General features: G+C 35.9%; 1 protein-coding gene across 2 annotated transcripts in view; it reads left to right on the top strand.

The window, feature by feature from the left end:
- The window catches only part of LOC105499116 (DDB1 and CUL4 associated factor 8 like 2), a 171488-nt gene that overhangs the window by 29152 nt on the left and 117182 nt on the right, over positions 1–25154 (top strand). For both annotated transcript variants that reach the window (XM_011771581.2, XM_011771580.3), the window contains exon 2: positions 11919–12040. The gene's annotated coding sequence lies outside the window, so the exon portion shown is untranslated. The remainder of the gene's footprint in view (positions 1–11918; positions 12041–25154) is intronic.

The following is a 25154-nucleotide window of genomic DNA, read 5'->3' as shown; positions in this document are numbered from 1 at the left end:
GAGAGAGAGAGAGAGAGAGATTTGTTACAGGGATCTGGGTTTCTCAATTGTGGGAACTGGGTAAACAGTCTTTTAAAGGTTCTCCCTCCACATCTGATGCTGGAGCATAAGCAGACCTGACACTTGAGCACAAGTTGGCGCAGAAGTCAGGAAAACTAAAGGAAAATTCAAAGAAGCTAGTGTAATTCAGGTCTAGACGCTGCTTCATGCTAATGAGATCAGTCAGCAGATCACTACATGTTATCTACAAAATGGCAGCTGCTTCCTTTCTACCTGCCAATAAAAAGGTTTGAGGAAATAATTCACTAGTAGCCTATTCAAATTCCTGAAAAACCAACTGTCTTAACTATGACTCAAAGTCCAGATGCAATAAAAGAAAGGATAACTTCTACTGCTTAAAATTTTAAAAACCGCATGATAAAAAAAGAAAAACACAGGTAAAGTAAAAAGAAGACTAAAATATCTGCAATACATGCTACAAATAAAGGGTTACTATCTTAATAAATAATCTAAAAAGATGAAGTTTAACAACCTAAATAAACTTATGGAAAAATTGGCAAAAAGACATGAACAATTTTGAATTTTAAAACAATTTTAAAGAGATACAAAAACTGTCATTAAACTTATTAAAAGATTCTAAATTTCACTTATAATGAGGAAAATGTAAATTCAAGCTAATTGACAAAATTTCTCACATTATACATTGACAAACATTTGAGAGCTCATTATCACCCTCTGTTGGCAAGACTGTAGAGAACAGACACTCATATCTTGCTAATGGGACTACAGAATAGTACAATAGTATAATTATGGTTAAAAATTTGACAAAATTTAAAAAATGCTTTTGAACTTTGATTCAGTAGTACCACTTTCAAAAATATAGCCAGAGGATGCACTTCAGAAATATAATATCAAAAGGACAGGTAACCAAAGAATAAATAGACAAACTTTGTGGAAATTAAAAAATTTAGCATATCAATAAACAACATCAACAGAATAAAAAGGCACCCCAAAGAATGGGAGAAAATATTTTCAAACCATATATCTGATGAAAGATAATGTGAAAAAAATGTGCAAAGGGATGAACAAATATTTCTCCAAAGAAAATATACAAATGGCCGGAAGTATACAAAACAATGCTCAACATCACAAATCATTAGGAAAATGCAAATTAAAACTACAATGACATAATACTTCATGCTCATCAGGGTAGCTACTATAAAACAACAACAAGAAGAAATACCAAGTATTGGCAAGGCTGTGGAGAAATTGCAACACTTGTACATTTTTGGTGATAATGTAAAATGGTGTAATTGCTGTGGAAAACTGGTGTTCTTTCAAAAGTCAAAAATAAAATTGCTGTATGATCCAGCAATTCCATTTCTAGATATATACCCCAAATAATTAAAAACAGGGCTTCAAAGAGCTATTTATGTACTCATTCTCATAGCAGCATTATTAACAACAGCTAAAATATGGAAGCAAATAAAATGTCCATGGATGAATGAATAGATAAGCAATATGTGATATATACATACAATAGTATATACAACCTTACAAAGGAAGGAAATTTTGTCATATGCTACAACATGGATGAACCTTGAAGACATGATAGTAAGTGGAATAAACCAGTCACAAAAGTACTTATACTGTACTATTCTACTTATATGAGATATTTAAATTAATCACAATCACAGAGACAAAAAGTAGAATGGTGGTTGCCAGAGGCTGGGGAGAGGGGAGAATGGGGAATATTTTTTAATGTGTAGAGAGTAGAATGCTATAGAGTTTCAGTTTTACAAGATGAAAAGAGTTGTGGAGATCGATCGATGGTGATGATGGTTGCACAATGTTATTAATGTATTTAGTATTACTTAGCTCTACACTTAAATCATTACGTTGTCTATACCAATAAATTGGAGAAGGAAAATAATTATTTGTTAAGATAGTAAATTTTATATTATGTGTATTTTAACATAACAAAAATAGGAAAAAAATAATAAGCAAGCAAAATCCTGATAACCTAATAGAAAACAGGAAAAAAAAAAATTGAACCAACACTTTAAAGTCCTCCTCTCCGCCCACCACAGTAAAGGCAAAAAGTGGCCTATAGCCATATAAAATATGCTCAAATCATTAGTAATCAACAAAATACAGATTAAAATTATAGTAAGATATCACTAAAATTTAAGAAACACAAACATACATCCCCACACCCACACATGATACCAGGTGTAGGCTAGGATGTGTGCAATAAGAGTTCTATTAAGATGTTGGGGACAGGCACTGTGGCTGACTTCTGTAATCCCAACACTTTGGGAGGCTGAGGCAGGAAGATAGCTTCCATCCAGAAGTTCGAGGCAAGCCTGGGCAACACAGTGATATCCTGTTTCTACAACAAATAAACAAAATTAGCCAGATGTGGTGGCAGATGCCTGTAGTCCCAGCTACTCAGGAGGCTGAGGTGGGAGGATCGCTTGAGCCTGGGAAGTCAAGGCTGCAGTGAGCCGAGGTTGTACCATGTAATCCAGCATGGGTGATAGAGTAAGGCCTTATTTCAAAAAAAAAAAAAGATGTTAGTAAGAATATATGTTTAAAGTACTTTGAAATAAAATTTGGTATTATCTACCAAAGTTGAAGACGTACATCACCTATTACTCAGAAATTCTACTTTTACATCTCTATTCAACAGAGTGTAGGCACTTGTGCACCAAGCAGCATGTATAAGAACATCATTAGCATCATTACATGTAATATCTCAAATTGGCAATAATCTCAAACTAATTTAAAAGTAAAATTCATAAATAAATTGTAGAAAGTCAGGCAATGACATGCTAGGAAACATTAACATAAGTGAATTAGTGCTACATTCATATTTCCCACTAACATAATGCTGACTAGAACAACTTAGACACTTCTAGATTATTCCATTCAGGTAACATTAAAAAATCAGGTACACTTAAAAAATAATGTTTAACGATACGTACTGAGGAAATAAAACCACAAAGAAATGAAGGAAATAACTACCATACAATTCAGGTTATCTTTGGAAAAGAGAAATAGTGATTTTGACAGGGTGTATGGGAGTTATTTAGGTTGAAGACTTTATTTCTTACGCTTGAGGGTCATCAGGCAGAAATTCACTGTGTGAGAAAGGGCTGTACTGTACGTTTCTACTTTGTGCATTTCCCCCATATATATTGTAGTCCACCACAAAATTTAATTAAAATGCAAAGTAATTGGTTAAAACATAATTCTGTAATACTTGGAATTGCTCTAATTACAAGGAAACACTTTTGCTTAAAAAAAAGGAAGTTATAAATGTATTTGCTGGTGACAAGAGATAGACCTCAGTGACTGGTGGCTGTAAACTGAGCTCACTGCTGGAAACTTTTTGATCATAATATAGTCTACATTTCACACCACTTACTTTTGGGCTACCGGAAAGGGTTGGCTTGGTCACAGTAAGAAGAGAGAGTTTAATAGAACTGAGGATAGATTTCTCTCATTGCCCTTCAGGAAAAAAAAAAAAAAAACTGAATAATCCTAGAATGTATAGTTTATTGTAAAAGATTGCTTGTTGTTAGGAAACATGATCCACACTGGAGAGGAAGTATGAATGTAGAGAAGGTGGAAAAGGCTGTATTAATTTACCGTAAATCTAAAAAGTCATACTGGAAATACTGCATAAATGTAAAAAAAACTGGAATGCTTTTAGTAAATATACCTGTTTTATTTTTAATACAGATGTATTACAAATCAAAAACCTAAAAGAGAAGTTTTTGAGGGTTTTTCAATGGAAAACATTGATAACAACAAGGTTTTAAATATAAATGAAAAGGGTAAAAAATTGGGAAAGTTTTATGGTACAACTTTCTACTTACTGCCTATAAGAAAAAAATCAATACTGGCAAAGAAAACCAAATAAATTTATATTAAAAAAAAAAGATTGCATAGCAGCCCGAGTATGATTTATTTCATGATGAATTGGACACCATTTTTAAAAAAGAGCAAGATACACCTCTCACAACCTCCAAGAAAATAGCAATGCAGATTTAAACACGTATGAATGGAAAGAATTAGATTTCCTTTCACACCAATTTTGTTTGAGGTCTGCCAATTAGATAAAGGTCCAAGTACTAAAGCTACAACATTGAAATTGCTTCCTAAAATAAAGGAAGAAAATACTTTCACAAATTTCTTAATGTTCCTCAAGTACCTCCTACTAGGTATTTTCTATGTGCATTTACTTATCTCATTCAATATGCATGATCAATCAATGGAATTGGAATTATTTTCCAAGATTTACAGTTAAAGATATTGAAACTCAGAGTACATGTATTTTCTCTAGTTACATACTAAGGAATTAGAATTGTCAGAGTTTAGACATAGTTCTTCTGACCCTAAGACCAATTATTTTTGTGCCTACCCGCAACTTTTAGATACCATACTAATACCAGGGATTATCAGTCACAGTAGAGTCAGGAAAAGAGAACTCATGTCAAGTACTTCAACAAAGGGAGTTTCATAGGGGAAGGTAGTACCAAATTGTTAGAAGACCTCACAGAATAACAGGGTGAGGGGAGATAGCCCAGAGGTTATCAAATGCAAGAAGTTGCTTCCATTACTAGGGTTGGAGAGACAATAGAAGGAACATTCCATGCTCATGGATAGGAAGGATGAATGTTTTAAAATGGCCATACCTCCCAAAGCAATTTACCGAGTAAATGCTATTGCTATCACTACCAAGAACATTCTTCACAGAATTAGAAAAAAAACAAAAACAAAAACGACTCTAAAACTCATATGGAATCAAAAAAGAGCCTTAATAGCAGTCCTAAGAAAAATGAAGAAAACCAGAGGCATCACCTTACCCAACTTCAAACTATACTAGAAGTCTACAATAACCAAAACAGCATGTTTGGTTATAATAACCAAAACAGCATGGTACAAAAACAGACACATAGACCAGTAGAATCAAATAGAGAACCCAGAAATAAATCTGGACACCTACAACCATCTAATCTTTGACAGACTTGACAAAAATAAGCAATGGGGAAAGAGCTCCCTACTCAATAAATGGTGCTGGGATAACTGACTAGCCATATGCAGAAAATTGAAATTGATCCCTTCCTTGCACCACATACAAAAATCAACTCAAGATGGATTAAAGGCTTAAATGTAAAACCTAAAACTAAAAAACCCTGGAAGATAACCTAGGAAATACCATTCTGGATATAGGCCCTGGCAAAGATTTCTGATAAAGATGCCAAAAGCAATTGTGACAAAAAGAAAAATTGGCAAATGGAATCTAATTAAACTAAAGGGCTTCTGCACAGTAAAAGAAACTATCGACAGAGCAGACAACCTACAGAATGAGAGAAAAAATTTGCAAGCTATGCATCAAACAAAGGTCTAATATCCAGAATCTATAAAGAATTTAAACAAACTAATGAGCAAAAAACAGAAAACCCCATTAAATAGTGGGCAAATGACATGAACAGATATTTTTCAAAAGAAGACATTCAGGTGGCCAACAAGCATATGAAAAAGTGCTCAACATCATTACTCACTAGAGAAATGCAAATCAAAACCACAATGAGATACCATCTCACACCAGTCAGAATGGCTATTATTAAAAAGTCAAAAAATAGCAGATGCTGGTGAGGTTGTAGAGAAAATGGAATGCTTATTCCATTATTCCCACCACTGCTGGTAGGAATGTAAATAAATTCAGCCACTGTGGAAAGCAGTTTGGGAATTTATCAAAGAACTTAAAACAGAACTACCATTTGACCCAGCTATCTGATTATTGAGTATGTACCCAAAGGAATATAAATTGTTCTATCATAAAGACCCATGCACATGTTAGTTCAGTGCAGCACTGTTTACAACAGCAAAGACACAGAATCAACCTAAATGCCCATTAACAGTAGACTGGATGAAGAAAATGTGGTACATATACACCATGGAATACTATGCAGCCATAAAAAGAATGAGCTCATGTTTTTTTGCAGCAACATGGGTGCAAGGAGGCTATTATCCTAAGTAAACTAACCCAGGAAGAGAAAACCAAATACCACATGTTCTTACAAGTGGGAGCCAAGCACTGAATACACATGAACACAAAAAAGGAACAACAGACATCTGAGCCTATTTGTGAGTGGAGGGTTGAGAGGAGGGTGAGGACCAAAAACTGCCTATCCGGTACTATGCTTATTACCAGGGTGGCAAAACAATCTGTATGCCAAACCCCTCTGATACACAATTTGCCTATATAACAATCGTGTGCATGTACCCCTGAACCTAAAATAAAAGTTAAAAAAACCCTAAAAAACAATAACTCGAAAAATAAATAAATAAATAAAAGAGAAGGAGCTGATGTTACTAGAGCCCAAGATCTGAGTTCCCTTCACAGGAGCTGAAAATTTAAAAGAAGGGCTTTTTGAGGGAGCAGCAGGAGTGGCTACCAAGGTGAATCTGGAGACATGAAGTGCTCATCTGACAGGAGCTAGAATCATAGAAGGAGCTGCAAGATGGGAGCTGGGACCTCAGAGGAAGGTGCTGCCTTGTGGGCTCTGCAACCACAGAATTGCTATAGACACTGATAGAGATACCTCCAGAAGCTGAGACAAAGGCTTACCCTGGCTTCTCACATCCAGTCTCCAGCCAGTGCCTCCCTGTTAGGTGAGCCCAAAAGAAGCAATTTGACAGGGATCTGGGAATGTAGTTTGCAGGAGTCATCCTTCTGTGATCTGTAGTTTAGGGCATAGCACATGAAAGGAAGGGGAGGTGGATCTCAGAGTAAAGAGGAAAATGATCAAACCACAAAGCTAGTTTTCTAGGTCACATCAAATTATCCCAGCCCCAAAAGATGATGATGAGTAAAAATTACCTAAAGTATCTAAACAGACTAATGTTAGAATAATTAACTTGATATGTCATATTTTTATTTGTTTCTCATGAAAACAAGTCACCATGTAACTTGAATAAATACTTGTTTCATTTATCAAGAAGTCTAAATAAGTAACACTGTATACAAAGGATGAGAAAGCAAGCTGAAATGTAGGAGGCAAAGAAAGATTCCTGCTATCATATAGGATTGATTTAAAGGCAAAAAGTAGATAAATGTGAATAAGAGTCTAAAAATAAGTCTATATCTTAGTCTTGGCCATTAAAGCTTATAAGGGACATAAATTTGAATGATAATTCCAATTGTTAGTTTTGTTAATGTCTGAATAGAGCTTTCAGAAATCAATTCTTTTGTTATGTAAAGTAGCAGCTTATAATTAGGGAAGGGGGAATTCACATTTGAAACAAAAGAATTGATTTCTAATTCTAGGTGGTGGAAAAAAATAGACAGCACCAAGAAATGTAAGGCCAAAAAAAAAAAAAAAAAAAGCTGTGAAAGATAAGTGCAAAAGAAATGGGAAAAATGCAGACTGGTATTTCATTAGAATACATAAGTAGTAAGAAGCTTGTGTTTTCTGTCTTATTATTTTTCTATAATTATCCAAGCCTATAAAATCTAGAAAGAGGAATATTAGGCATATCCGGCAAGCATTTAATATATTATGTTCATTAAAAGTACCTAGCCAGTGCTATCCAATAGAATTTTCTGGCATAGTGAAATAGTTCTGTTTTTTCTTTTAAAAACAGCTTTACTGAAGTATAATTGATATGCAAATGACTGCACATGTATAATGTGCAAAATTTCATGAGTTTGGACACATGCAGACACCTATGATCCCATCACCACAGTCAAGGTAATAGACATATTCAACACCTCCCAAAGTTTTGTTGCATCCCTTTGTGTGTGTTTGATTGGTTGATTATTGTTTTTGTTGTGTGTGTGTGTGTGTGTATGTGTGTGTGTGTATGCGTGTGTGTGTTAAGAATACATAACACAGGCCGGGCATGGTGTCTCACGCCTTTAATCCCAGCACTTTGGAAGGCCGAGCCAGACAGATCACGAGGTCAGGAGATTGGTGAAACCCTGTCTCTACCAAAAATACAAAAATTAGGGGGCGTGGTGGCGCGTGCCTGTAATCCCAGCTACTCGGGAGGCTGAGGCAGGAGAATCACCTGAACCAGGGAATCGGAGGTTTCAGTGAGCTGAGATCGTGCCACTGCACTCTAGTCTGGCGACAGAGTGAGACTCCATCTAAAAAAAAATAAAAAATAAAACAAAAACAAAAACAAAAAAACCAACAACGAATACGTAACATGAGATCTACTCTCTTAAATTTTAGTACAAAATACCATGTTGTTAACTATAGGCACTATGTTGTACAGCAGATCTCCAGAACTTATTCATATAGCATAACGTACTTTATACCCATTGAACAACTCTCAATTTCCTCCACTTTCCAACTCTGCCAATCACTATTGTATACTTTTCCTTCCATGAATTTGACTATTATAGATACCTCATATAAGTGAAATCATGCAGTATTTGTCCTATGGCTGGCTTATTTCACTTAGCATATTGTCCTTTAGGTTCCTGCATGATCTAGCAAATGAAAGGATTTTTCTTTTTTAAAAGCTGAATAATATTCCACTAGATATGTAAGCCACATTTTCTTTATCCATTCATGAGTTGATGCCTACTTGAGTTTTTTCCATATATGGGCTATTTGAAATAATGCTGCAATGAACATGGGAATGCAGATATCTCTTAGAGATACGAATTTTATTTCCTTTGTGTATATACACATAAGTGGGATTGCTGGATCATGTGATAGTTCTATTTTTTAATTTTGAGGAAGCTCCATACTTTTTTCCATTATGACTGTACCAATATACACTCCTACCCACTGTGTATAATGGTTCTGTTTTCTCCTTACCCTTGCCAACACTTGTTGGCTCTTGTCTTTTTGATAGTAGCTATCCTATCATGTGTGAAGTGATAGATCTCATTGTAGCTTTGATTTGCATTTCCCTAATGATTAATGATGTTGATTACCTTCTCATATGCCTGTTGGCCATCTGTATGTCTTTTTTGGAGAAATATATTTTCAAGACTTTAGCCCATTTTTAAACTGGGTTGTTTGTTGTTGTTGCAGTTGAATTGTATGAGTTTATTATATATTTTAGATATTAATCCCTTGTCAGATATACAGTTGACAAATTTTTTCCCATTCTGTAGACTTTTCATTCTGCTGATCATTTCTGTGCAGAAGCTTTTTAGATTAATGTAGGCCCACTTGTCTATTTTTCCTTTTGTTGCCTGTGCTTTGAGCATCATAGCCAATAATTTATTGCCATGACAAATGTACAGCAGCTCTTCTCCTGTTTTCTTCTAGGAGTTTTGCATTTTCAGCTCTTACATTTCAGTATTTCTTTTTAAGCTGATTTTAATGTATGCTTTAAAGTAGAGGTTAAATTTCTTTGTCTTTCTTTCTTTTTTCTTTCTTTCTTTCTTTTTCTTTCTTTCCTTCTTCCTTTCTTTCCCTCTTTCTTTCTTTTTCTTTTGCTCTGTCTCTTTTTCCCTCCTTTCCTCCCTCCCTCTCTCCCTTCCTTCCTTCCTTCCTTCCTTTTCTCTCTCTCTTTCTTTTCTTTTTCACATCAATATCCAGTTTCCACAATACCATTTGATGAAAAGACTATCCTTTCCCCATTGTGCATTATTGGCACCCTTGTCAAAGATCACTTGACTATATGCATTGGATTATTTCTGGGCTTTTTATTCTGTTCCATTGGTCTGTATGTCTGTTTTATGACAGTACAAAACTGTTTTGATTACTGTAGCTTTATAATATATTTTGAAATCAGGAAGTATTATGCTTCCTACTTTATTCCTTCTCAAGATTATTTTAGTTATTCTGTGTCTTTTATCACTCCATATGAATTTTAGGATTGTTTTTCCTATGTCTGTAAAAAATGCCATTGGAATTTTGACAGGGGTAGCACTGACTCTGTAGGCCACTGGGTAGTATGAACATTTTAAAATTAATTATTCCAATCCATTAAAATAGGATATATTCCCATTTACTTGTTTCCTATAATTTTTTTTTTTTATCAATCTTTTGTAGTTTTCAGTGCATGAGTCTTTCATATCCTTGGTTAAGTTTACTCCTAAGTATTTTATTTTCTTTTATGCTCTTGTAAAAGGGAATGTTTTCTTAATATCCTTTTTGGACAGTTCATTGTCAGTGTGTAAAAAGCTGATTTTTCTCTGTTGATTTTGTAGTCTGCAAATTTACTGAATTTAAAAACTAGTTCTAATATTTTTCTGTGGAGTCTAGGGTTTTCTATATATAGGATCATAACATCTGAAAACAGAAATAATTTTACTTCTTTCTTTATTATTAGGGTTATTGGTAAATTTCTATATACATACAACCTACCATGACTTAATTATGAAGACATAAAAACCTTTACAAAATAATAATGAGTAAGGAGGTTGAATCAGTAATCCAAGCCTCTGAACAAAGAAAAGCCCCTGACCAGATGGCTTTACTAGTGAATTATACCAGACATTTAAAGAAGAATTAATGCCAGTTCTTGTCAAACACTTCAAAAATGCTGAAGAGAGGGGGAGACTGCCAAACTCATTTTGTGATACCATCATTACATAATTCCAAAGCCAGACAAAGATACCACAAGAAGAGAAAATTACAGGCTAATATCCCTGATGAATATATATTCAAAAATCCTCAAAAAATACTAGCAAACAAAATTTAATAGTACATTAAAAATATTATGCACTATGATCAAGTGGGATTTATTCATCATAGTCCATTCAAATTGCTATAACAAAATACCATAGGTTGAGTGGCTTATAAAAAATGGAAATTAATTTCTTACAGTTCTGGAGGCTAGGAAGTCCAAGCTCAAGGCACCAGCAGATTCTATGCCTGGTGAGGCCCCATTTCCCAATTTAGAGATGGTCATCTTATTGCTGCCTCACCACTTGGCAGAAGGAGCAAGAGAGGTCTCTGGTGTCTCTTTTATAAGGGCACTAATCACACTCATGAGAGCTCCACTCTCATAACCTAATCACATCCCAAACACCCTCTTTCAAATACCATGACATTGTGGATTAGGTTTCAACATATGAAATTTGGGGAGTGGAGGACACAAACATTAGTCTATTGCATCATCCTTGGGGTTCCAAGGATGGTTCAATATATGCAGATCAATGAATGTGATACCCAATATTAACAAAAGTAATACTAAAAATCACATGATCTTTTTAATAGAAGTAGAAAAAGCATTCGAAATAATTGAACATTATTTCATGATAAAACTAATCAACAAACTAGGTATAGAATTATGTACTTCAACATAATAAAAGCCATAGATGACAAGCTGAAATCTAACATTACACTTAATGGTGAAAAGTTGTAAGTTTTTCCTGTAAAATAAGGAAGAAGACAAGGATGCCAACTTTCACCATTTCTATTCAACATAGTACTGGAAGTTCCAACCAGAGCAATTTAGGCAAGGTAAAGAAATAAAATGAATTAAAATGTTATTTTTCTGTGTCTGTTCCATCTAATGCATAGTCATTAGCCACATGTGGCTACAAAGCAAGTGAAATATGGCTATTTTGACTGAGGAACTAAATTTTTATTTTTATTTGGTTTCACTTAATTTTCATTTAAATTTAAATAGCCAAATGTGGCCAGTGGACACATTTTTAGGCAACACAGACTATATGTATTATTCAACCTTGGAAGAAAGATATCTTCTTCCCACAATGAATAACTTAAAGTAGGACAGTTGTGTAGCACTGAGAATGTGACTCCTTCCTACTAATCAGAATAGCTGAATTATCCCTACAGTGGTTATAGCCAAATTTCCCAAATATTCATGTACCCTTTAAATTCACAGTAAACTATTTCTTCATTTTTAATGTAAGCAATTATTGGTATATACTTCCCTCTCAGAACTACCTTTTCTGTGTCCCACAGGTTTTGGTCTACTGAGCCTGAGGCCACTGGTGTCAGCCTGGTGGTAGTGCAGCTCATCTGATGCCTGGGGCTGCAGGATCCTAGCGAGTTCCTGTGACAGATCTTGGGAAACTCAATCTCAGGTAAAGCCTGGAGTCTGGGGTCATAGGGGCCTACCCAGTACTGGGTTTTAATGGGGCACACCCAGTGCTAGACCTCACAGAAAAGTGCTCGCTTCCCTCTTCTTCCTTCAAGCAGAAAGTTTCTCCCTCCATGTTGTGCTGCCTGGGGTTGGGGGAAGTGTGGAGTGGGTAATGTTAGATTTCCCTCCCTACTCTTCTTAATTGTGTCTTTTAAAAATGTATGTGCTATACCCAGGTGCTGTAATCTCTTCCTTGGTTTCCCAAGCTCTTGTAAAGGTATTTTTATGCATAAATAATTGTTCAAATGGAAGATTTTTTCAGAAACAAGTGCAGGAAAGTCCTATTCTGCCATTTTTGCTGATATCCCTCCCAGTATGGTCCATTTAAAACAGAAATCACATCATGTCTGTCTGCTCAAAACTCTCCAGCATTTTATTCAGAGCAGGTCATGGTTTACCATGGCCTGCAAGACCCTATTTGGTTTGCATCCCCTAATTCTCTGATTTCATCTTTTGTCTACTCCTTGTTCACTCTGTCCCAGGCACATTGGCTGTTGCTCACAAACATGAGGCATTTTAGGGTCTTTGCACTTATGTCTTGCCTGAGGGTCTTTGCACTAGCTATTTCCTCTGCCTAGAACATCCTTACACAAGAGTATTGTGTACTTCCCTGATGTCTTTCTCCTATCCTTTGTGTCTTTGCTCAAGTCCCACCTCCCCAAAGATGCCTACTCCTGACCACTGTATTTAATACTGTACCTTGTTCCCAGCACACCCAACTCTCCTAATTTCCCTAACTCTGCTCTATTTGGTTTCTTTTTTTACTACAGCAGTCATCAGTTGTAACATGCTAGATCATTTATTTATTTACTATATGTATTTTTCAGTGTCTACCTTCTCTCAGTAGAATGTCAGCTCCAGGAAGGCAGTTTTTTTCACTGATATATCCCAAACACCTTGAAGGGGTCCTAACGTACAATAAACACTTTATAAAAGTATATTGAAAACATTAGCCAATGTTTGTTAATGAAGTCCATCTATCTATGATGTAAAAGTGTATATGTATACATATGCATATATATGTATAGAATGGTTTTAATGAGTTAAATTCTGTGAGTAAACATACTTGATTGTTAGTGTAACATGAAAATTGCAAAGTCAGAATTTTCTAAATGAAAGACCATAAACTTCTTTAGTAAATGTTAATTTGTTTCAAAGTATTTTAATAGTGATATAAAATCCTAGATGTGTTCAATTGGGCTGAGATAATGATATTAGAGAAAAATTATAATTTTCTTGATGCTCAAGCCCTTCCATCTTTAATTTTAATACTTACGGCACTTCATTAAAATGCAGGCTGTATTTAATTTTCCAGGAAATTTTACAGTGTAAAAGAAGAATGTATATTCAAAGCAATTTCCAGTCAAACTAGTTGAAACTTTTAGAATCTAAGCCAATAGAGCCTGTGCCTTTTCTAGATGTGAGACTGTTCTTGGCATGTTTGCAGAGGTCAGTGTAGCTTCTGAGCTACCTTTAACCCTTGCTCAGTGTGCCTGTTTCCTAAGCCCTTTATCACACTCTGTACCCTTTCCAAATTGCCAATATTAATTTCAAAGCCCCAAGGCAGACATAATATTCTCATAATATCTGACCACTGCTAACAGCTGTGGGAAGAAAACTTGCTGTTTTTAGAGCCTCTGCTTCAGTGTACGTATCCCATTTTCATCTCTCGTTTCTTAAAAGAATTATATTGCTGACAAATTTAACTTTGAGCCCATAATAAATCTTGGAAATTTTTTCTGGCAACTGCTTCAAAGCTGGTTATTTCTGATTGTGTAGTCATGGAAATCATGTTTTATCCTTAAAATGATCCTACACTTATCAATGTTAAAATTAGCATATTTTTCTCCCTTTCTGCTGGTGAAGGTCAATTTTCCCTCTTGTTTTATTGGAGAGGCTGTTTGACAACCTTGTCAAAGCTAGTATTTCCATCAAAATTTGATGAATCGACTATATCCCATCTCTATATCCACATAAATATAAACTGTTTGAGGACAAGTTTATATCCCATTCAGTTTTGTATTTTCTACAGAATTTAGCACATAATATGTGTTCCATTCCACATATTATATGCTAGCACTAACATAGTCTGGTCCTTCATTATCTCTTAACTGGATTAGAGTTATAATGTCCTAACTTGTCTCTCCACCTCTGGTTTCTTCAAAAGTTACTTGGGCTACAGACATAGTAAATTACTTGTAAGTAGTCTGGATATAACCTGTTCTGTCTACCCATACACATGCTACTCCCTCTCCCTGAAATGTCTTTCACCTTCATCTGCCTGGCTCAATCCTAAATATCCTTCCAGATTCAGTTCATATGTTACCTCCTTTGCAAAGGCATTTCTGATGCCTCAGAGTAGCCTTGTGGTTATGGGCTCAGACTCTGAAACCAGGTTGTTGGAGTTGGCTTATTTTGCCTCTTACTAGTTGCATATCCTCAGGAAAGTTACTTAACCTCTCTGTGCCTTGGTTTCCTTAACTGTAAAGAAAATAGCAACATCTTCATAGGATTGTTGTGATAATCAAATAAATTGATAGACACTGAGCAGGCTTAATCCAAAAATCTGAAACCTGAAATGTTTCAAAATCTGAAACTTTTTGAGTGCTAACAAGACATCACAAGTGGAAAATTCTACACCTGACCTCAGGTGATGGGTCACAGTGAAAATGCAGTGAAAACTTTGTTTCATGCAAGAAATTATTTCAAAATATTGCATAAATTTACCTTCAGGCTACATGTATAAGGTGTATACTAAACATAAATGAATTTTTTGTTTAGAATAGGGTGCCATCCCCAAGATATCTCATTATGTATACCTAAATATTCCAAACTCCAAATAAAATCTGAAATTTGAAACATTTCTGGTCTCAAGCATTTCACATAAGGGATACACAAACTATGTGTGTATATATATGTATATATATACACACACACACACACATACACATACACACACACACATCTATCTATCTATCTATCTATCTATCTATCTATCTATCTATCTATCTATCTAGAGAGCGCTTAGAATAGTACCTGTTTCATAGTAAGCATGCAGGAAATGTTAGCTCTTATGAGTAGTGTAATAGATATACTGACATTATTATTTTTATTATAACTCTAGTCCCTTAAGCAGAGTTATTACATAATTTTTATCATTGCTGTTTAACATTGATTTTTAATTATTTTTACCTTGTGACCATACTGTGAATTGACTGAGTACAGATACTTTTACTTAGTCAACTGCTGGACCTAGTACAGTGTTTAATATTCAATCGGGCAAAATAAATATTATTTGGAGTGACTGACTAAATAAGCTGAAATATCTTCTCAATGAAACTATCAACATTTATAATGAGTAGTTCCTAATACCCACCCAAGGAATTTCATGATGAGTTTAAAGTATCATACCTAAATAGCTGTGTTGATAGTCATCATCCATCAGTACCAGGACCAGTAGCATTCACTGTACTCAATTTAATATTTTCCTCAAAACCAACCTTACTAAATAAAATGCTGTTAAGATTTGAGGAGGCCCAGACACAAAAGAATCAAGTAATTATTTTCATTGTCATAAAAGTATTCAAGAATATAACAGACAGCTTTCTTCTGGCCAATTCAACATTTGCTCCCACTAGCCATTCTACTTCCAGGTTTAACACAAGAAAAAGAAAATGCTTCAATTATCAATAATTCAAATTGAAAGTGACACTTTTTGAAGTATTATTTTAATATTCTTGGACAATAGTCAACACCTAATGTATGAAAGCAATTTCCTTTTTCTTCTTTTTTTCTTTTCTTTATTTATTGTTGTTGTGTGTGTATGTGAGATGGAATTTTTCTCTTGTTGCCCAGGCTGGAGTGCAATGGCGCGATCTCGGCTCACTGCAACCTCCACCTCCCAGGTTCAGGAGATTCTCCTGCCTCAGCCTCCCAAGTAGCTGGGATTACAGGCAACTGCCACCATGCCCAGCTAATTTTTTGTATTTTTAGTAGAGACAGGGTTTCACCATGTTGGTCAGGCTGGTCTTGAACTCCTGACCTCAGGTGATCCACCTGCCCACCTCAGCCTCCCAAAGTGCTGGGATTACAGACTTGAGCCACCGCGCCTAGCCAGCAATTTCTATTAATGCCAATAAAAGCTCATAGTGTTTGATATAATTTATTTTCTTAATGAGCTATGTTGCATGAAAACCCTAGTGCTGAAATAAATTCCTTTAGGCACCTGGGCCTTACATGGTCCAATCTTCATGTTTAGAATCAACATATTCCTCTGAGCTCTAAAGCATTTATTTTATAACAATTTATTATTAAACCCATTTCATTATAACCTAAAGTCTACTACAATTGCATTTTAAATCAATCACTAACATTTAACTATCTATCAGTACATTACTTCAAATTGATCCAAAGATAGAAAGAATTAAAAACTGTGTTTATTCATTCATTTATGTAACTCCCTAGAAAATCAGACATGTTTTGTGCTAAACTTGAACAAGGAAGTGTGTATCCCCAGGATGTAATGGCTGTTGCATTGGTTCTAATATTAAGGAAAAGGGACTGAAAACTAGATATAAAGAGCTAGGTATATCAGGTGGTCTGAATGCATCTCAAACCTGAATCCATCTCTATTTAATTCTGGAAAATTAAATATAGAAGAATTTTATTGGAAGAATATTACTAGTAGCTCAAAGAGTTGAGAGGAGAGCCAGAGAATCAGGCCCAGGAAATAAGAAGGAACTAAAGAGTTGAGTAATGTTGCAGAAAAAAGAATCTTATTTACAAATGTATCTGCTGCCACTGTCCACAATCTCCTCCATGACACACAGGCACCATAGCTAGATGCAGGAAAGCAAATCATAAAATCATTTTCCTTTAGGTCACTAGGCTAAAATAGAGAATCCTTGATGATAATATCTGAGTGTTGATTTCCATGCTCTGGCCACCAGGAGACGAGAAGAGGACAGATTTTACCTTTGAGCACCTGTCATTGGGAGATGCACTATCACCTACTGAGAACCTCAGTTTAAAGGTTCTCCAAAATTAGAAAGCCACTTCACTTTCTGAGCAGCCAAAAATGACATCTGTACATTCTCAAAGTCCCAGTAACATTGTTTGAGTCATATGTAGAGCTTCACCTACAGCCTGTCTCCTCCTGAAAAATCTGATTACATGGCTTATTAAATTAACCTTTTGGTTTAAGCCAGTGTGTTTCAGGTTTATCTGTTATGTCCTATGGAGTTCCTACCACCAGCACTCAGGACTTCTGAAATTTTCTCCATTGTGGCATCCCTGTTTCAGGGATCTCCAGATCACACCAGCTTAACTTTGAGAAGTGGGTTTGTAACTTTTAATTTTCTAGTATGGTTACCACTACCCAAATATATACTCTTACCCAATCAGATTGTCTGCTTGACTGAATTTCCACATGTCACTATGTGGGTTTTCCATTAGAATGTTCTTTCCACCTTTGGGCACATGCCAACCAGGACCAGCACACAACTTCAGATGGCATCGTTCATTGCATCCAGCTCAAGCCATGGAGTACATAGCCCATAAAACTGGCTGAACATGGCAGCTTCTTCAAATTTGAGTATTGTTTGGATTATCTTTACTCGGGCTTCATTCAGAAATTATTTAGTGCAGCTTACAAAAATCTGTAAAATTAAATTAAAAATGAAATAAAATCACTTATGAATAAAAGGGGGCTCAAAATTTAAAGAAAAGAAATAACTCGCTCATAACATAGAGTCATACTTTTGTTCTCAACTTTCTAGCAGCCAACCTGCAAAGAGGAAGTATTTGTTTATCCAGGTAATATTCCCCATACATCAAAAACAATACAATTGCTTAGGGAAGCACAACTATTAATGAAATTCAAACCAGACACGATCCTCTCAAAGTTAGCTCAGATTCTCAGAGAAGTAGACACTAAGACAGGATTAAGCAAAGCAAGATTTATTGGGGAAAAGTGGATATGAAGGAAAGGAGGAGGGAGCTATCAGACCACAATGCAATTTCAACACCATGAAGGAGAGATGGAAGGAAGAAAGGTTAGGTAGGAAGTCTTAGATTGCATGGTAATTTAAGGAGAGTATTAGCAAGGCTGATGAGGAATCCTTGAGCCAAAGTTGCTCACTAGAGAAGTCTTGTATCTTACTGGAATATCCCTGCTTTAGTACCCTGGTACATACCATCATTGGCTAGGAAGAGCCTGTGGAAAGTATGGTAATGGACTCAGAGCTCAACAGCTGGAGTCATTGATCAATTATGCTCCCCATAGCGGAAGATCTGAGAGCAACATTTTCATGGCTGCCACACTCCCACACTCATTTTGGTGATTGTGAAAAGATGACTACTAAATGTAATTGATTTACTTGAATCGAGCCTGGAACTTTATGTACCTTGGAAACTGACACTTCCCAATTATTTTAACCTTCATAGCCAGCTGGATTTGACCTTACTCAGATTATGCTGGCTATGAGCTTTATAAATCTTGAAATACGAGAATCCATGCCCCATGGAACTGGTGTTCTAATGAAGGTTATAGACATGTCAGGAATGAAATATAATACAAGGTGAAGGAAATGTGTGTTTAATAAAGGTATAAACAATGTATTGTGGAGGGGCAGGGAGAAATGAGATATTTCAGTTTTCAATGCACAAGTGGCTTTACAGATGAACAGTTAAGAATAGCCCAATCATTTGCATTTATTGTTTTAAATAATGAGGGCTAATACATTAATGTAGATCTGTAGGTCTCAAACTTTAGTGCACATCAGAATCATCTGGAGGACTCACTAAAACACAGATTATTGAATCCACCCCCACCCAAAGAGTTTCTGATTCAATATATCTGGGGATGGAGCCTGAGAATGCATAACTTTAACAAGTTCCCAGGTGCTGCTAATGGTGGTCTGAGTAGCACTATAGGAGAACCAAGTGAGTAAAACAAAAACTCTGTTTTTAGAATATGAGTTACCCAAAGAATTACTCTCATACTTCTCTCTCCTTAATTAGCCTTGAACTTACATCATTACAGGATCTCTGTTAATTATATATGTACAATGGAGTACTATTCAGCCATAAAAATAATGACATCCAGTCATTTCAACAACATGGATGGAACTGAAGATCATGTTAAGTGAAATAAGCCAGGCACAGAAAGACAAACATTGCATGTTGTCACTTATGTGTGGGATCTAAACATCAAAACAACTGAACTCACGGACGTAGAGAGTAGAAGGATAATTACCAGAGGCTGGGAAGAGTAGTGAGGGGCTGGTAGGGAGGTAGGGATTGTTAATGGGTACGAAAAGTAGAAAGAATGAATGAGACCTATTTGACAGCACAACAGGGCGACTATAGTTAATAATAACTTAATTGTACATTTTAAAATCACTTAACGGGTGTAATTGGATTGCTTGTAACTCAAAGGATAAATGCTTGAGGGAATGAATACCCCATTCTCCATGATGTGCTTATTTCACATTGCATGCCTGTACCTACTAAGTATCTACAACTATATATATATATATACAGGTTACATAGTAGCTTTGGTATCAAGCAAGTGTGGGTTCCAGATTGGGACTCTTGGGCTTGTTTTGTTGTTATTATTTTTTTTAATTCATTACCTCTCCCATCCCTGGCACTTTGCAACCACTCATCAATTTTCTGTCGCTGTACTTTTACCTCTTCCAGAGTGTTATATAAATGGATGCATACAGTGTGTAGATTTGGGAGTCTGGCTTCTTTCACTTACATACATTTGGCATTTATTCATGTTTATGTGTATGAACAAGTATTTTATTCATTTGTATTGCTGAGCAGTATTTCACTGTATGTATACTACACTAGTTTAGCCATTCATCAGTTGAAGGATATCATCATCATTTCCCAATTTTGGCATTTATGAATACAGCTGCTATTAATATTCAAGAATATAATCATTTCACTTAGGTAAATCCTAATAGTGGGATTTCTGGGTCATGTGGCAAGTGTGTGTTTAACTTTATAAAAAACTGCTAAACTATTTTCCAAATTGGTTGTATCATTTCACATTTCCACAGCAATGTATGAGAGATCCAGTTGCTCTACATCTTTGTCTGCCCTTCATATTTTCAGTTAATTTGTTTTATTTTAGCCATTTTAATATGTAGTGGTATTTTACCAAAAAAATATATGTATAAGTATTTCATTATCATTTTAATTTGAATTTCTCTAATGACTAATGATGCTCATATACATCTTGTTTGGTGAAATTTTGCTTTGGGGTTTCTAGTAGAGATGACTTATAACAGTCTGCCTTCAATTAATGTTATATTACTTCATTTATAGAAGGACTTGAAAATAGTACAATTTATTTCCATTTTCCCTGCCTTTGTGCTATTGTCATATAGTTTATTTCCATAGCTGTTATAGATAACACAATTTTTAATTATTTTTATTTGAAGATTTGATTATCTTTTAAAGCACTTCAGAATATAAGGAAACATCATTTTATATTTACTCACATACTTAACCATTTCCGGTTTCTTCACTCCTTTGTGTAGATGCAGATTTTTATCTGTTAACATTTCCTTCTACCTAAAGGATTTCATTTAAAATTGCACATCTACTGGTGATGAAGTCTTTCACTTCTTGTATATTGGAATAAGCTTTTATTTCACTTTTATTTTTGAATTTTTTTTTTTTTTTTTTTTTTTTTTTTTTGCTGATTATAAGCTCTAAAGTTGATAGCTTTTTTTGCAGTAATTTGAAGATATTGCTCCACTGTCTTCTGATTTGAACTGTTCCCAACAAAAAGCCTGCTATATTTCTTTTCTTGGTTTTTTTTTTGTTTGTTTGTTTGTTTTTTTTTGAGATGGAATTTTGCTCTTGTAGCCCAGGCTGGAGTGCAATGGCATGATCTTGGCTCACTGCAACCTCCACCTCCTGGGTTCAAGCAATTCTCCTACCTCAGCTTCCCGAATAGCTGGGATTCCAGGTGCATGCCACCACACCCAGCTAACTTTTGTATTTTTAGTAGAGACGGAGTTTCACCATGTTGGCCAGGCTTGTCTCAAACTCCTGACCTCAGGTGATCCACCCACCCTGGCCTCCCAAAGCACTGGGACTACAGGTGTGAGCCACCACGCCCAGCCAAGTATGCTATATTTCTATCTTTGTTTTACTCTGCATAACGTGTGTTTGCCTTTCCTCTGGCTACTTTAAAAATTTTCTCTTTATTACTAGTTTAAAGCAGTTTGATAAGGGTACTTTTTTTTTTGAGATGGAGTCTTGCTCTGTCGCCCAGGCTGGAGTGCAGTGGTGAGATCTCAGCTCACTGCAAGCTCTGCCTCCCGGGTTCATGCCATTCTCCTGCCTCAGCCTTCAGAGTAGCTGGGACTACAGGCGACTGCCACCACGCTGGGATAGTTTTTTGTATTTTTTTTAGTAGAGACGGGGTTTCACCATGTTAGCCAGGATGGTCTCGATCTCCTGACCTCGTGATCTGCCCGCCTCGGCCTCCCAAAGGGCTGGGATTACAGGTGTGAGCCACCGCACCCGGCCTGATAAGGATACATCTTAATAAAGTTTTCTCCATTTTTTTCTCTTGAGGTTTGATCCTTTTAAACTTGTTTTTTTATTTTCTTATGCAGGACCACATAAGCCTTTAGTCTAGATCTAATTTTGCCTCTCAACTAAGCCAACATCCTTGTGACAAGTCCACCCTATATCTCATGTATTATAGTGTATTTCTAATCTGACTTGTGCAAACAGCAATTTTTTTTCTGGCTCCCATTGAGCCCTGGAGATTTTTCCACTTGCTTCTTTCAGATAATTCTTTCATAGGCTTCAGGCAGCTTCCTCACATGTATGTTCTGATAAGAACACAGATGAAGACTCAGGGGGATGGGACTCTGCAGATCTTCAGAGCTTTCTTTCACTGCAATTCTCTATTTTCTACTCTCCCATCCAAACTCCAGATACCTTCATCTTCCCATATTTCCATGTCTATCTCTTCAACTCAAGGACACTGCTGGGCTTTCCTTGGGTTTCCTCACCCTTTGGTAAAATGTATATTTATATCCCCTAAAATGAGTGTAACTTTTTATTTTTAATAATAAGATATGCAGAATAAGCTTTCAGCTATTTTCCAAATATAACTGATACACTGTCAGAAACATGTAATCATTTTGAAAATAACATATAGTCTCAATAAAGGTGATGTACAACTTGGATGTTGCAGGTGATATGACAAGCATCACAGCGTTACTAAAACCACGCCAACATTTATTAACTCTACCATATTGTTGGTTTTTAAGTCAAGAGATGTCTTCACCATTTTGCCTTTTAATATGATATTTTGCTATGTATATGTAGACACCTTTACTGTGGTTCTGTTACATTTTAACAGAATAGTGTCGATATCTCTTCAAGATACTCATTTTATTCCTTACAGACATACAACTAGTAGTGAGATTGCTGGATCATATGGTAGCTTGATTTTTAATTTTTTGAAGAATATCCGTCTGTTTTCCCAAATGCTGTACCAATTTGCGTTCCACTAACAATTCACAAGGGTTTCCTTCTCTCAACACCCTAGACAATAGTTGTTATCTTTTGACTTTTTGGTAATAGCTATCCTAACATGTGTAAGGTGATAGCCCATTGCAGCTTTGATTTGCATTTCCCTGATGATTAGTGAAGGTGAGCGCCTTCTTATATACCTGTTGGCCATTTGTATGTCTTCTTTTGCAAAATGTCTATGTATATTTGTTTGTAAAAGAGCTATTTTTTTGTACTCTCATTTTCAGAAAAAAGTTTAAGGTAATCTGTGTTGATGTTGTAGTAGTCAGAAACCAAGAGAGACTGATAAAAGAATCCCAGTAATTTTTGGTAAATTACAGCAGTTTGATAAAAATACATCCAATATTAATGCTTACATACACATATAATATAGTTACAATTTTAAAACTCTTAAAATTATTAATACATTCAAAAGAGTAAAACATAATGTCCAACGTTAATTTCCTGAAAATTATAACACTAGTTCAAGTATCTCTTGAGATTACGTTGTGACTTTCCACACGGTTATCCTTTGCCTTCTTCCCAATTAAACTATGAACACATCATGTTACTGATGTTTAGTTTTCATGTCTCATACAATACCTAATATGTGTTCGATTATTTTTGGCTGAAGAATTGATTGGACTGTGAGTGAAATAATCAGGACATCTCTACCTACTTGGTGACTAACATGCTAATATAGTGTTCCAAAACTATATTTCCTATAAAAGGATCTATATTCTCCAGAGTTTTTCTTTAACCTCATAAAATTATCCCAATCCCTATGATGAAGTCTTTGCACTTAATATTGTTTCTGCCAGAAGTGTTCATCTTACCCATCTCCATCTACTTAGCTCACTCACTATTTTTCTATCTGATCAATGTCTCCTCCAAGGAGGAGACTACCATGTCTAAAATATCACCTGCAATATTCTAACACATGACCCTGATTTACTTTTCTTCTGAGAGCTGACAGTTACTTGAAAATATTGTATGTCTGTGTATATGTGTGTATAGTGTATAGCATGTATTTATGTACCACACATATACACATATACACACATACACATTTAATTTGTCTCTTTCACTAGAATGTAAGCTCCTTGACAGCAGCAACAGTTTTCGATGACCACTTTATCTCCAGGGTACAGATGAAAGACACAGAGGAGATATTCAATTACTATATGTCAAGTGAATGAATAGATGAAAAGGTGGATGACACAATTCATTACCAGAAGTTTCATCATCAAGACTCTCAGTAATATAGGGCACATCTGTTTACAGTGATAAATCAGGCTAACTCCTCTGAAAAAGCTCTTGTTACAAATCACCGAGATATGCTGGATAAATATGACCAACAGGTATTTAACTACATAGCTGAGCTTTCAGGAAGCTAAGGGGAAGCCACAGGAGCCATAGATCTATGAAGAGGAGGCTGGAAACCAACTGATAACATAAAACTGAAAGTACTGCTATTTAGGGCAGCTGATTCTATCAGAGGTACAAAGAGGAGCTGGTTCAAACAATTGACAAGGAGGGACTCATACCTAACTCATTTTTTGTTGTTGTTGCTTTTGAGATGGAGTCTCGCTCTGTCACCAGGCTGGAGTGCAGTGGCGTAATCTCGACTCACTGCAACCTCCACCTCCCGGGTTCAAGCAATTCTCCTGCCTCAGCCTCCCAAGTAGCTGGGATTACAGGCATGTGCCACCATGCCCAACTAATTTTTGTATTGTTTTTAGTAGAGATGGGGCTTCACCATGTTGGCCAGGATGGCCTTGATCTCCTGACCTCGTGATCTGCCCACCTCAGCCTCCTAAAGTGCTGGGATTACAGGCGTGAGCCACCGCACCCGGCCCCTAACTCATTTTATGAGACCAGCATCATCCTGATACCAAAACCTGGCACAGATATAACAGAAAATGAAAACTTCAGGTCAGTATCTCTGATGAACATTGATGGAAAAATCCTCAATAAAATATTGGCGAACTGAACCCAGCAGCACATCAAAAAGCTTATCCACCACAATCAAGTCAGCTTTATTCCCAATATGCAAGGCTGGTGCAACATATGCAAATCAATAAACATAATTCATTACATAAACAGAACTAAAGACGAAAACCACATGATTATCTCAATAGACACAGAAAAGGCCTTCAATAAAATTCAACATCCCTCATGATAAAAACTCTCAATAAACCAGGTATTGAAGGACCATACCTCAAAATAATAAAAGCCATTTATGACAAACCCACAGCCAATATACTGAATGGACAAAAGCTGGAAGCATTCCTCTTGAAAACTGGCACAAGACAAAGATGCCCTCTCTCACCACTCTTACTCAACATAGTGTTGGAAGTTCTGGCCAGGGCAATCACTCAAGAGAAAGAAATAAAGGGTATTCAAATAAAGGAAGAGAGGAAATCAAATTGTCTTTGTTTGCAGATGACATGATCCTATATCTACAAAACCCCTGACTCAGCCCAGGGGTTTCTTAGGTTGAT

Source organism: Macaca nemestrina, chromosome X (genome assembly GCF_043159975.1).
Source record: "Macaca nemestrina isolate mMacNem1 chromosome X, mMacNem.hap1, whole genome shotgun sequence".
Classification (NCBI taxonomy): domain Eukaryota; kingdom Metazoa; phylum Chordata; class Mammalia; order Primates; family Cercopithecidae; genus Macaca; species Macaca nemestrina.
This window is presented reverse-complemented; position numbering and strand designations above follow the sequence as displayed.